This window comes from Apium graveolens, chromosome 5 (assembly GCF_009905375.1).
Source record: "Apium graveolens cultivar Ventura chromosome 5, ASM990537v1, whole genome shotgun sequence".
Taxonomy (NCBI): domain Eukaryota; kingdom Viridiplantae; phylum Streptophyta; class Magnoliopsida; order Apiales; family Apiaceae; genus Apium; species Apium graveolens.
Window position 1 is genome coordinate 305,134,936 of NC_133651.1, and position 15,015 is coordinate 305,149,950.

A 15,015-nucleotide genomic window follows, 5' to 3' on the forward strand; every position below is an offset into this window, starting at 1 on the left:
GCTTTATAAACTCAAGGGTAAATCCAACTTAATACAGATAATTAAGATGGTAGTGAATAAATTTGATGATGAATAATCACCGGGCAAATTCTGTTTGCAACGTGAATATTCATGAGGTCGTTGCACCTTACTCGCATTAAATAAATAGAGTAGATGCAGGCTTGAGTTGCGCTCTGAGAGAGATGCAAAATTATTGTGATCAGCTCAGACTATCACTGAATTTGAGGATATTAGTTACGAAGGGCTAATCGTTCCTTAAACATGATACCACAGAAGGAAATAATTAAATTTCCTATCAGTTTTGGAATGTTTTCTGACATTCTGTAAAATATTAAAATTGTGGGGTATCTAAAATAGAAAATTATTGAATTTTCTATGAATAGTGGAATGTAATGAAACATTCTTGAAAATAATTGAAATGTGGGGGTATCTCGAAACTTGATACCAATACCTCTGTTGGTAACATAAGATCCAAAATCAAATGAGATATTTTGGATGGATACATAGACAATGGTTGAGTCTAATAATATCTGATATATGAATCTAATTTTTGAGATTCGTAAGAATACTATTACAGAGTTTAGGAATGCTTATGCGATAAGCTAGATCCTAGTAGATCTATAATTAAAAGTCATCTAAAAAAACTTACGAATTATTGGATGAATATGAGGATGAACCTGCAGAGAGTAAAAGACTTGGATAATTTCTAGTCCCGAATGTCTTGATAATTTGCTTGAAGGTGAACTCGTAAATTTAATAGAAGCAATGCGCTTCTCGTATAATTCCTTGATAAGTGAATATATCAAGAGAAAATTTGACTATTATTGAGAGTCAATAAATCAAGATTTTCTAGCACGTGTACTAAAAAATGGATTGTGCATGTTCTCTATATATCCTTTGTGGGGGAAAGGATGTTAAGAAATAGAGAGAGTGATTCTGTTTGACAGAATCTTGTTTAAAAAATATATAGATCTTCTTACGAGATAGAAGCATTAGGACCCAAATGAATTTTCAAATTGGGAAAATATATCTGGGTCTGAAGGAAGTATAAGTTCAGACTGATAATAAAATATTCAGTCAAAAGTGATGACCTTATATAATTTATGAAATATTCTCGAGTTTTGAGAATAAGGTTCATTAAGATGATACTAAAATTATCGTATTGTAAATTTAAAAGTGCATCAATGAACATTGAGATGGTCTTTCTAAATAGATATTTGGAGAAATATCTATTTACTTGAACCCGAGGGTTGCTCTAGATAAAGCAAGAGTAGAAAATCTGTATTTTTGGTGATCACGTTGAGTGAAACAACATTGACACGAAATAATGGCATATTAAATTTGATATTGCTATGATAAGCAATGGCTTCAAATAAATGACATGGTTGCCATTTTGAGGACGCTCAAAATTGGGTGCTATGTGAATAAGGATTTCCAGTTTAAGGACGCTTAAACTCGGTAATGATGCAAACTGAAATTGCTGGTTTTTGGGACGCTAAAAGCTGGTAATATCAATAACAAGTGAAGCCTTAAGTAATAACTAGTAAAGTTATTTCATAAATGTGAAATATGTCAATATGAGATGTCAAACTGATTCAAAATCAGAGAATTGACAGGTGTGCATGTGTTATTTACACATGATATGCAAGTCATAATTGATTGCATGTGAGTGATCTGATCATTAAGAGAAGTAATGACAAGAGGATCATCTCTGAAAATCTTGATGAGATTGAAAAGTTTTGATTTGAAGATTACAATCTTCGTGACTTTAAAATTTTTAAATGATACATGTCACATGTTGGTGATGTGAATTTTGAAGAGATCAATGAAGCTAAAGTTATCATAGCTAGAATGAATTTATATTTATCCAAGCGTAGATGAACGAGGATCTCTCAAGAAGGATTGCAAGTCTGTTGTACTTTTCAAAATTGTACAAAATTAGACATAGGCTATATAGTTGGTAAACTGTGTAGATGCACGAGTACAATGGAAATTGGTCACTTGGAAGTGATTGCAATGAGATTTAAGGTGTATGATATATGCTCGTGAGCTTGGACTGCAATACGAAAGATATCTAATTGTACTATGTGAATATAGTATGTAAATTAGATATTTGACTTTAAGACCTTAAAAGTCATTCGAGAATACATTTCACACTTAGCAGCCGTGTCATGGAAATCCTAAACTTAGCTCGATTCATGATGGAATACGAGTCTGGTGCATAAAATAAATGCAGTTAAAAGGCTGAATAGCCACTTTGTAAGGATATTCCTAAATGACAAGGAAAATGTGTCTTCGATATGCATATATCGTGTAAACAATATGCAAATTGGGAGATCACATTATTGTGTATGAAATGGTATGTCTCACATCTATGATGAGGACATAATACCATTAAACAACTATTCTCAACGAGAATTATCATGATTGACTATGTAAAGTCAAATGATAATGTTTGGATCCATTAACCAGATGGTTAAACTGAGCGAATCTGTTTAAGCCAAGGAAATCTAGTTAGACCGAGAGATAGTTGTCAAATCATCGAGAGGAATGAACCTTGCCTATTGCTTAATGGCGTCATGGCGGACACCCAACCTTGCTGATTGGAGATCCCAAGAACTTGGTTCAATGGGACAACTAAATTATGATGATCAAATCACTGTGGGGGTAACCCCTGGCCTATTTCTATGATGATGAAACAGTGAGACCCGTAAGGTACGAGGTTAAGCTTTATGCTTTTAATGATCTTTGACGAATACAAGGATTTCAAGTTTGAATACATAATATTCGGTTGAGTAAACGCGGGTTACTCTATAAGATAAAGATCACCTATGTAAGAGAGAAGTATGGCCGCTTCAAAGGAGAATTGCGAGGCACAATTCTTTAGAAACTCTTGCAGAACCAGGACGATGTTCTAGGGCCAAAATGGATATAATCATGAGAACTGAATGAGTCAGGAAAGATATAGTGATGAGTATGTCATCATTTACACAAATGGTCGAATAGTTCAAGGACATCGCGTCATACTGTCTACCAGTAAAGTCGATATACTTATTCGAGCGAAGGTTTAAGGAGCATTCTCTACCTATCGTATGCTATATCTGACCGCCGGAACTATCACCAAGTCAAGCTCCGCGTATGTCTGTCTATGTGGTGCGTGCTACTGGACCATCAATCTCATTTGTGGGGGATTGTTGGACAAACTAAGTATTTTAGACTAAGTTGTGAATCATTTTGAGACTCTATATGAGTGAGACACATTATGTGTTAGTGGTGTGTATTTATTGGAACGTATTCTCCTCTTCGAGGGGATTCCAACGCATATTTACACGCTCAAAATGAGTAAAAGGTGAATGAGAACTGATGTTCCAAAGTTTTACCTTTTAATATGAAAAGTGGTTTTGTACCACATCGAGAGTAGCACAAACCTATTCCTTAGTTTTTCTTATAAATACCATGTACCACATCGAAAAGAAAAACAAGTCCTTTCAAGCCTCTCTTTATAAATAGAGTCTTAGGGCATCAGTTTTATTAAGTCGAGGAAATAAGAGTCATCTCTTTCATTCTCGGTCTCTTTAGTCTTAAAATTTTCCAATATTCCGGTGATAGTTCTCGGGCTCAGTTCAAGTTCGCTGAGAGTATATTCGATCTATTGATTATACTAGTATCTCGTTTTATCCTGGGAAGCAGGTCGCTAAACACGGTATGGTGCGGGGCGAAACTGTTTTAAGGAGACAGTTTTCTGGACTCGATATTAAATCCAATCTCTGTTTGTTTTCTCAAACCATTCTCCTAATTTAATTGTTAATTCTCATATGCTTATGTGATTTAAGAATTAGCAATGTTCTTGTGAAGTAGTTATATATTCAATATATATATATAATAATGTCTTTATCGTACAAGATTGATAACGGTTGTACTCGGTAGACCCGATTGGGAGATAGAGTGCTTTAGCTCACTGTTGCACATTGGCCCATTGTTACTCCACGGGTCAAACCATAATGAGACATTTCTACCATCTCCAATGATGTAAGATATGTGGTCTCTTGCTAAATCCCTCATATCAAATGCTTTCTTTAAAATCCATGAACCATACTGCGGAGGTTGGATGACCCAGTAGGAGGCATCCTTGATCAATGTTTTCCTTACCCAATCTGCCCAATTTGAGGTTGATCTTGGATTCACTAGGTTCACAACCTGCTTTAAAATGAGGGCTTTATTCCATTCATTTAAATCTTTTATCCCAATAACTCCTTCCTCTTTTGGTAGTGTTAGAGTTTCCCAAGCTACTTTTGCTTTAATAGGAGCATGCCCATTCCACAAAAAGAGAGCTAGGATATGCTGCAACGACTTTGTTATATTCTTCGATAATATAAAGTGCGCACACCAGTAAGCTTGTATAGCATGGAGAACTGATTTTGTTAGTTGCACGCGACCTGATTTTGCCCATGAAACAATCATGCTTTGAATTTTTTGCAGCAATGCCCGAGAATCTGTGCTTTTGAGTTTCCTTGTAATGATAGGAACACCAAGAAATTTGGTAGGGTGAGTCCCAATGTTTAATGTTTCTACCATATTTTCCCAGAATCCAATATTGCAATGCTTGAGAGGGGGAGGCTAAATAACATGTACTTTTTTTGAGGATTTGCTCTGAATCCAGAGAAAGATTGGAATTGATGTAGGGCTTGCATCATCTGATCAATGGAATTCTCATACGCTCTACATTAAATAATTAAGTCGTCCGCAAAGCATAAGTGGTTCAGGCGCACCACCTTGGATATCCTATGGTGCTTAATATCAGTATTAACCGCACCACAAAAATTGAAACCGCGCCTTTTAAAACCAACTGAATCGATCCGACATTTTTCGGTGTGATTTTGGTGAAGAGAAGAAATTAGATGATTATGATAAGCAGGTGTACAAATACTTCAGCGTTATAAATTACTGACATGAAATGCATGTAGGGTGTGGCTTGTGGGATCATATTACACGAATAAGTAACAGGGGGGACAGATCAGGCTAGCCCCAAACAAAATTGGTGAATGATTGGGATGTGCAGCTAGATACAGAATAATACTTTGGGTATGAATAGAGATGCATAAAAAAATTGAATAGGCAAAGCCGTCCGATTCGTTTTGAAAAAAAGTCGGTAAAAATTCAATCGTAGAAAAGTCCTACCCGACTCTATACGGCCCGCGGGGGTTAACGGACCACATATTTTTTCAAAAATCGGGCCTGTCACCATCCGGTAAAAGCCCGGATTTAAGCCCAAGTAAAATTTAGACCCGATACGGTCAAAAGCCCGGACCCTATAAAAACTCGGATTTTATAGTGCCTTTTGATAAATATTCAAATAAAATTTTGAATAAATCATGTCTTATCCAAATTTATTTTATAATTGAATATAATTTTAAATAAAATTCCTAAATTTCTACTATAATTTTGAATAAAATTTCTAATTTAAATATATTAAGATCGAAGTACAGAGATGTAAATTTTAAATTCTAAATTAATCTAGGGTATAACATAAAGAAATTGTTCTAAAATTCTGATTAAGAGTATGTACGTATAAATAAAAAGCTAAACTTACAATTACAATCCAAAAAAGATATTACTTCCGTCCCCGTCATTTTTTTTACATATCTTTTTCACTGCTCAGCATGCATATATAAAGTATTGTTTCATAAATTATTTTTAAAATTTTCTTTTTCTCAATAAAAATTTAAACATCGAATTTTTATTCAGAATAATTTTTTTTAAATAATTTATGGAATGATACTATATAGAAGTTTTAAAATGTGTGCCGAATCATCTCTCTCAAATGTAAAGAATTGATAGGGACGAAAGGAGTACGAAAATCGTTTATTACTACTGAAAAAAAAATTAATATTATTTATATTAAAATTATTTAAAAAAACCCGGTGACACGGCACCACCCGATACGCAAGCCTAAACATGTCTATTTATTTTGAATAAAATCCGGTCCGATTTCATAAAAAACCCAGCCCGGCCCGATTTCAAAAAATCCGAATTTTTCAAAATCCCGCCCGAACCTGGCCCAAATCCGAATTTTGTGCATCTGTAGATATGCATATACTCCCTCAGTCCCACTGGATTGTTTACATTACCTTTTGGCATGCTTTTCAATACTCATTTAAAGTATACTTCCATAATATTTTTAAAAAATAAAAAAAATTCTGAAAAAAGTTTCATGTTTAAACTTTTATTCAAAAAAAAAATTAAAAAAATATTATGAAACTATACTTTATTGAAGTTTCGAAATACGTGCAAATAGTATACGTAAACATCCAACGGAGGGAGTACTTTTTAGAAATTATACTTGATGTACTTCCCACCACTTTTACTTCAAAAAATTTCCTTCTTCTTGCCAACTCATGTCAAGTGTCAAGGTCCATATACTCATAAACTACTTAAATACTTGATCTTAAAATCTCACGTATTCATAAATGTAAGAGGTCTTCAAGAACTATTTATTATGCAGGAGATTACAGACGAGGAGTGGTGGAATAAGGTGCGGAAGTTTGGAACTCTATAGCACAACGAGATTAACAAAGTACATGTAAAATGGTACTAAGAACTGTATTACTCTCGAAGGAGAAACGCAGAGTCATAAAACAGTAATTATATAAAGCAACCCCACAGGACTTGAACTGATATCTTCCTCTAACAGGAATTGAACTGATATATTCCTCTAGCACTCAATAGCAAAGAAAATCAAGCTAAATCGTACTGTAAGAATTAAGAAATATGTGTTTAAGGGTGCTGAGCTTCTAATGACGAACAGAGTGAGGCTGCAAATGCTCAAACACCATAAACAAATTCCCCATGTTAATTGATCCTCTCTCCTGCAAACCAAACACACACATACACACACAATTACACAACATTTCCGCCCATTTACTCAAATTCCGCAAAACCCAAGTAAAAAAAATCCAATAAATTACAAATGAAACAATGAAATAACTACAAACATTGCAGTAAAAACAAAAGGGTAAAATTAAAGGGGTGGTAAAAACGTACACGCTGGCCATTATCCAAGCTCAAACCCAATGGAAGAAACGGCTGCTGAGCACCGCCAGAGAGATGAGACGGCGTTAAAGAAGCAGTGCTCCATCAGGGTTTGATAACCCGTTGTAAGATGGGATTGCAAGAATTTGTTCCAAGAAATCATCTGAGTAACCGTCAGGTGGGTTATTTGACATGCCGGAAAATGGTTTTTTTTGTAGTAAACACCATATACTATGAGTAGGCACACTCCCCAAAAAAATCCAAAAGAATTTAGTGATAGAATCTAAAAATTCTATAAACATATAATTATCAAAAATAGAGACAAAGACCGTAATCATCATATATAATTATCAAAATTAAATCGAAGGCGGAAGCGCACCCGAATCCATGAGGCGATGATTGTGACGGTATCTGAATCTGTATAAAGTTCTTGATTATTGTCTTACTCAAACAAGTACTCCTTACGGTTTCTCAATCTCTCTCTCTGATGGGTGGAGGATAAGCCGTTACGTGTATATCGGGGACTATAACCCTTTTTATATACCACCTAATTAAATCTCTCATTATAATTTAATTGGGTATGATATTAGGTATCCACTTATTAGGTCCATACAATAAATTAAAATTTAATTGGGTTTCTTATTTGATCACTTAATTTAACCCAATATAATAAATAGCAAATATAACTGATATATTTATATGTAGCCCATTAAATAATAATAATTATTATTATTATTATTATTATTATTATTATATTAATAACAATCTCCCACTTGGGCTTCATATGAATCCAGAATCAATTATACAAACTTTAGTGCGCAACTTTATGCTATTTATCGTCATTAGATTTTACCAAAACAATTTGGTCCGTCTACTATATATGCATGAGATTCTAGCAGCATTAGTCATAAACTTTACGTGACTAAACCTTCAATGGTCACCACACAAATATATTCAACGACATAAATCAATGCATGGATAAGTGGCATGGAAATTACATATAATGTGATCTATATAATGTCTATTCCTAACTAGTCCTTAGTCAATCTTTAACGAGATCGATTCCAATTTTCTCAACTCAATGTTAAACCATAATAAGAAAATTGAACAAAAATAGAGTGACATTTAATAAAATTTCATCAACTGTATTCTGCAGAACGTAAACAACTCAATTTTTACTACATAAAACACCAAAATACAAACTCCCACTATACCAAAGTATCACATAAGGTAACACTCATATGAGCACTATGCTCGTGAAAAAGCTTAGGTGTTAACGCCTTAGTGAGCGGGTCCGCAATCATAGAGTTAGTGTCAATGTGTTCTATCAAAATCTGTCCACTCTGAATCTTTTCTTTAACAACTAGGAACTTAATATCTATATGTTTTGCATCTGTAGTGCTCCTATTGTTATTTGAATACTCCACTGCTAATTTATTATCACAAAATATCTTTAATGGTCTTTCAACACCATCAAGGATACGCAAACCAGTGACAAAGTTTCGCAGCCATAAAGCTTGATTGGATGCCACAAAATATGTTATATATTCTGCAGCCATGGTGGATGAAGCTATGAGCGTCTGTTTGGCAGCCTCCATGAAATCACTCCACCAACCAGTAGATAAACATAGCCCGGAGTATATTTTCTATCATCTTTGTATCCTCCAAAGTCACAATCTGAATATCCTATGATTTCTAGATGATCTGATTTCATGTATGTGAGCTTATAGTCTTTTATTTTTTTGAAATACGTAAGACTCGTTTCACTGCTTTTCATTGCTCCATTCCCGGATTACTCAAATATCTTACCAACGTTCCAACAATGAATGCCATGTCAGGACGAGTACAAACTTGAGCATACATTAGGCTTCCTACCGCCGATGCATATGGTATCCTTTGCATTTCCCTTATCTCAAGTTCATTCTTGGGACACTATTTGAGACTAAATTTGTCTCCCTTAGACACGGGTGTATCCATTGATGCACAATCTTTCATGCCATACCTTTCCAGTATCTTTTCGATATAGCTCTTTTGTGACAATCCAAGAATACCTCGAGAGCGATCTCGATGTATCTGAATTCCTAATACAAAAGAGGCGTTCCCATGGTCCTTCATCTCAAATTGACTAGTGAGAAATTTCTTGGTATTGTGTAATAAGCCTATATCATTAGTAGCAAGTAAAATATCATCAACATATAAGAGAAAAATATAAATTTGCTCCCACTGAACTTGTGATATACACAATGTTCCACCAAGTTCACTTCGAAACCATATGATGTGATTACATGATGAAATTTATGATACCATTAACGAGAAGCCTGCCTGAGATCATAGATGGACTTTTTTAATTTGCAAACCATGGTCTTTGAATCTCCGTCGTTTCATCAAGATTATAGTTGTCTCTTATTGTTGTTGCCTTCAAATCCCAGCTTTCAGGAAGAGCCAACAGGAATTTAAGGTTTGAATCTTCAAGATCATACTCCTTATCAACCAGTGACAAATCATTCAAGAGTTTGACAAATATATCATATAAATCAGTCAATGACTCATTAGCCTTTGAGTCAAAGTGTTCATACTCTTGAGTGAGTATTGTCTTCCTGTTCTTCTTAATCGTATCAGTTCCCTGACATCTTATTTCCAAGGCATCCCATATCTCCTTTGCAGTCTTGCAGTTTATTACCCTGTTTGACATTACATTATCAATGGCACTATGCAGTAAGTGTCGTACCTTAGCATCCTTAGCAATTGATGCGATATCTTCAGCAGTGTAGTCACTCTTCTCCTTTGGTACTGACTTTGCTGCTTCACCTGCAACTGTAACAGCGAGCTTGGTTGGTTTGTGAGGCCCTTCCTTGATTCTATCAAGATATTCTGGATCTGTAGCTTCCAGAAACATAGTCATCCTCACTTTCCATATGGGATATTCAGATGGTCTCAATATTGGAACTCTAATAGCCTCATATTGGCTATGGATTTGTATCTTTGGAGGTTCTTCAATTTTGGTGGGCTTAGTTGGAGTTTCTGCTTCAGACATGATTGTTTTTGGATCTTAAACTATTTGTGTGTTAACAGATAGGCTCTGATACTACTTGTGAGGTCACATACACTGTAGAGGGGGTGAATACAGTGTATAGCACAATCAAATCGAACTTTAATAACTCAAGTAACAGAAAACAAACTTTATTTAGAACAATAAACTTTGTTACAGTATGGAACTGTCCTCTCTCAGTGATGAACAAATATCACGAGAGCTGCTAGGGTTACAATGAATAATCTTCTCGATAATGATAACACTTCTAGTGTAAACCCTATATCTGTGTTTATATACTACACAGTTACAAGATAATCGCTAATTGATATGGAATATAATTTTGCTTCCTAAAATATATCAATCAGATATCTTTTCTTCCAAGTATTCTATTCTTCATAGAATTCCTTCTTCATGCATATCTTTTCTTATGTTTGTCTCGATCTTCTGTTCCTTCAATCAGTTGCTTTCCTTATCTGAACGTTTCCTTTAAGTCCTGATATTATCTTCTGATAAATATCTCCTGAACCTTAAGTACTGATAACTTAAGTTCTGACTTCAGTATAAATGTTGATTTCAGTTAAGTACTGATTTGTCCTGTTTAAGTAAGATCTGAAAACTAAATATAAATCATATTAGCCATGACATTATCAAATATATCTAACACACTTAGAAAATTCTTTTCTCAAAGCTACCTCTCCTTTTACCAGTACAGGAGACTGCCACTCAAAATTTAATTTTCTCTCATAGTATTTTCACTCAGTCTCACAGAAAAGCATAGTCACACATTTTGCAAAGAAATAAGAGATGGCTGGGAGGAGTAGCATGCTTGTCATATAAATAGAGGTAACCTCAAACAAGAGACTATTTATAATCATACAAACATGAGGAATAACAAAAGAAAATAAGCAATACCTGAAGGTGAGTCCTCAAGTGGAAGTGAAGATAGTGGAGGAAAAAACAACACATCAGGATGCTTTTATAAGCTAGTCAGTAGCAAGGAATCATCAGTAGTAGCTGCTTGGATGGAAAGTTGATCAATAGCAGGATTTATTGTAGCATCATGATTTGATTTGTCAGGAGAAGGAAAAAGGCCAGCATCAGTACTTTGAACTGATGGTTCTTACAGGGCCTGAGGAATATGAGCTGCTTCAACAAGTATTGGTGAAGGTTCTTGTGTACTCTCCTCAAACATAAGATCAGTAATAACTGCATCCACCTTTAACAATACATCCCGCTGAACCTTTTTTTCTTGCAGCAGTTGTTCAGAGTCAGCAAGGAGATCACCTTGAGCAAAATCAATAATGATTTATGCAGCCTCTTTGTCTACATCTTCCCTTTGAGAAGATGGTTCTTGTGTGACTAGATGTGTCTCAGTTGTTAAATCCCTTTGAGACTTAGATTCTTGTGGACTGACATTCATAGCAGAGGATCGAGCTTTTTTCTTCTTTATAATGTACCTAACCACGTCTTCAGCTTTTCTTTTCAACTTGCTCTTGCAAGATGTCTTAGGCACAACAGTTTCTTTCATTACTGAAAATTTTTTATCGGAGCACTAGTATCAGTAGTTGGCTCATTAGTTCCAGTTGTGTCAACAAAGTCATCAGGAATTGCAACTGTTGATTTCTTTATCTTCATCCTTGACCAATGGGCATCTGATCATCAGAGTTAGAATCATCTTGCATGATCAGCCTTCTTTTCCGGACTGGAAAATATTCTTCTTTCTTCTCACTCTCACTCAGTGAGGCCTGTTGAGCTCTCTGTTCAGATTTAACAGATTTCTTAACCAGCCTTTTCTTTGGTACAACTGATGCCTTTTGGGAGACACTAGAGGAGGCTAATTTAGGAGCTGGATTAGAGTTCTGTTTAGGAGAAGGAATGCTTGGGTTATAAACAAGATGGGTAGTGTCTTGTTCCACAGCATCAGGAAATGTTACAGAAGTGCCAGCATCAGGATTTGCAGGAACTTGTGAAGGAGTAGGTCTATTTCTCAACAGAAATTGTCTGACCTCCTGAGGGAGGAAAGGAGGTCTTGAAAACTTATTCTTTTCATCTCTTTTAATATGATCAGTAATAGCCTTCTCAGAAATTTGAAACACAAGAAATAATTCATCATTAGGGCATAAAAAATTAAAAATCAGTTGAAGAAATCTAGTATACCCTATTACTCCTGATGTATCTCCTCTCCTAGAAATTTTGAGTTGAAGAATAGTATTACCATAGTCAAAATTACCAGAGTAGAGGAGAGAGTACCCAATTTTCAGAGAAGTAGACGGAAGAGCATCAAAATTTGTTGTCTTATTCAAGAAACATCTGCTAATGCAGTCAAAGAAGAAATTTCATTCTCTCTTCAATTTTGTCCTTGTCAATTTGCCAATTGTTGTGATTTCACCTTTATAGCTCAGAATTCTGAGCATATCAAACAGCTGCTCAGTTGCATAATTATCAGGAGCACCATCACAAGCAGGCAATCTCAATGCTTGAACCAGGACATCAGCATCAACCTCATACCTGCGTCCCTTATATTCAAAAGAGAAAGCAGTGTTTATTTTATTAACTAGATCTGTATTCCATACCTGCATTACAACCCTGTATGACACTTTAGTAGGATTTATGAGAATATACCCAATTGGACATTGGAGTAAGAAATCCAGTATACCATGAAAAGATTGTGGAAACTGCTAATGTGTAAGAAGAGCTAAATAATTATTTGTGCCAAAAGTGTTTCCATGAATGATAGTGGTTTGAATGAAGAAAGGTGACCTCAGAAGATGACATGATGTTCGTAGAAGTTGAGGAAGAATATACGTGAGATGTGGATAGTGGTACTGTGTGTATGATGATTTGTGTCATAGAAGTTCGTGTGCATATATAAGTGTACAAAGCTAAATTGTTAGTAACACACACGAAGAAGGAAGCTTAGTGAATTAGACTTCTGACAGAAGGTAATTACTGAATAATAGGATTTGAAAGTGGAGTAAAGTGCGGAATTGGTCACAAAATACGCACAGCTCTTGCAATAACTTACTGTGTGAATTTGTTCAACAAATAATCCATTATTAAATAATAATTAAATAAGAAATTCAATTTGCAGCACTAAACAATTCAGAAATCATTTTTTAATAATATTCTAAATTAAAACATGCTGACCTGTCGTCAGTATTTGGAACCTCTTAACTGTCAGGATTTGACAATGTCGGGATTTGGTGATTCAAATTCATCAGGATTTGTCAAAAAAACTCAAATTTATTAGAAAACCACAATTTCAATCTCAAGAATCATCAAAAGATACATGTTAAGTGTGTGATTTAGAGATTAACAGGATACAAATAAGAACAAGCACATGCATACACAACTAAGGAATATAGATTAGGTCTTGTAAACAGAACAAACAAAATTTTATTAATAGTTCATAAAGTTTTGATTACATGCATATGTGATTACAAGAGAATCCTAGTCTAATAGAGGAAAACAACTATAACAACCTTGGTCTAAGAAGCCTGACAAAGCTGATTGTGAAGAGAAACAGCCAGAGGATGTTCAGGATTTCTTCCTGCTTTCAACAGAGAGAACAACAAGACGAATGATCTTCTTTTGCTGACGAAGGATGTAGAGATGAAGATCTCTTTGAAACCCCAGATAATCATTTTTGGTGACTTCAGGAAGTTGAACCCAAATTTTATGTGGAATGGCATTGATATGATATTGAGTTTACATTTTCTCACGAAAAAGTGTCACAATATTAGTGCCAACGCTGTAAAACCAAGTGAAATTTGCCATTGATCGAGAGAAGAAGGAGATGTGAGAAATGAGAGTGATGAGAACGATTTGTGTTGGGAAAGATATGATTCGACTTGATGATGAATGGTGGTTTAAATAACCGAGAGAGAGAGAGAGAGAGAGAGGGAATATCAAAGGACTAGGGGTTTGATTAATTGTTAAGGCATAGTTAACTTAATGATTTAACCAAAAAATATCTTATTACAGCGCGTCTCCCTAGACTGATTTGCAATGATGATAATGATATATATTCATACCTACACATTTAGAAAATAAATTCACTTAATTTATCATGCATATAATAAAATACATCAAAAATTGCAAACGTAATATCTTCACCAGCATTTAGGACACATCAGGATTTGATCAATATACATCAGGATTTGATCAAATATAAAAAAAATTATATTTCCCAACTAACCATACCAAGTTCATTGACAAGCTTTGTAAATGTTGCTTCAGGTAATGGCTTTGTGAAGATATCAGCCAGCTGCTGATCAGTAGGAACAAAATGAAGCTCAATTGTTCCTTCCATGACATGCTCTCTTATAAAGTGATATCTGATGCTGATATGTTTAGTAAGAGAGTGTTGCACTGGGTTTCTTGTCATAGCAATAATACTTTGATTATCACAATAAATAGGAATTTTAGATAATGATAATCCATAGTCCATGAGCTGATTCCTCATCCATAACAACTAAGTACAACAACTCCCAGCTGGAATATATTCAGCCTCAGCAGTTGAAGTAGAAATGGATTTCTGCTTCTTACTAAACCATGAGACAATTCTTCCTCCCAAGAACTGACAGCTTCCATATGTGCTCTTCCTGTCTATCTTGCATTCAGCAAAGTCAGCATCCGAACATTCACATAATCCAAAATCAGCTTCCCTTGCATACCAGAGACCAAGTGATACAGTACCCTTGAGGTATCCGAAAATTCTCTTCACTGCAATAAAATGTGGCTCCCTAGGATTTGCCTGAAATCTTGCACACAAACAGGTGGCAAACATAATGTCTGGCCTACTAGCCGTTAGGTACAAAAGAGAACCAATCATACCTCTGTAGTTTGTGACATCAACTATTGTACCTTCATGAGGATCAAGTTTTGTAGCAGTTGCCATAGGAGTAGTTACAGTTGCACTCTCTTGCATATTAAATCTTTTCAACAGATTCTTT

At 35.0% G+C, this 15,015-nt stretch overlaps 1 long non-coding RNA gene across 1 annotated transcript; it reads right to left on the bottom strand.

Moving 5' to 3' along the window:
- Positions 1-6,625: 6,625 nt before the first annotated feature.
- Positions 6,626-7,269, bottom strand: LOC141723924 (uncharacterized). Its single transcript, XR_012576395.1, has 2 exons — positions 7,042-7,269; positions 6,626-6,866 (listed from the first exon to the last, which is right to left on the bottom strand). It is a non-coding gene; the product is annotated as an uncharacterized LOC141723924 (long non-coding RNA).
- Between the last annotated feature and the right edge of the window lie 7,746 nt (positions 7,270-15,015).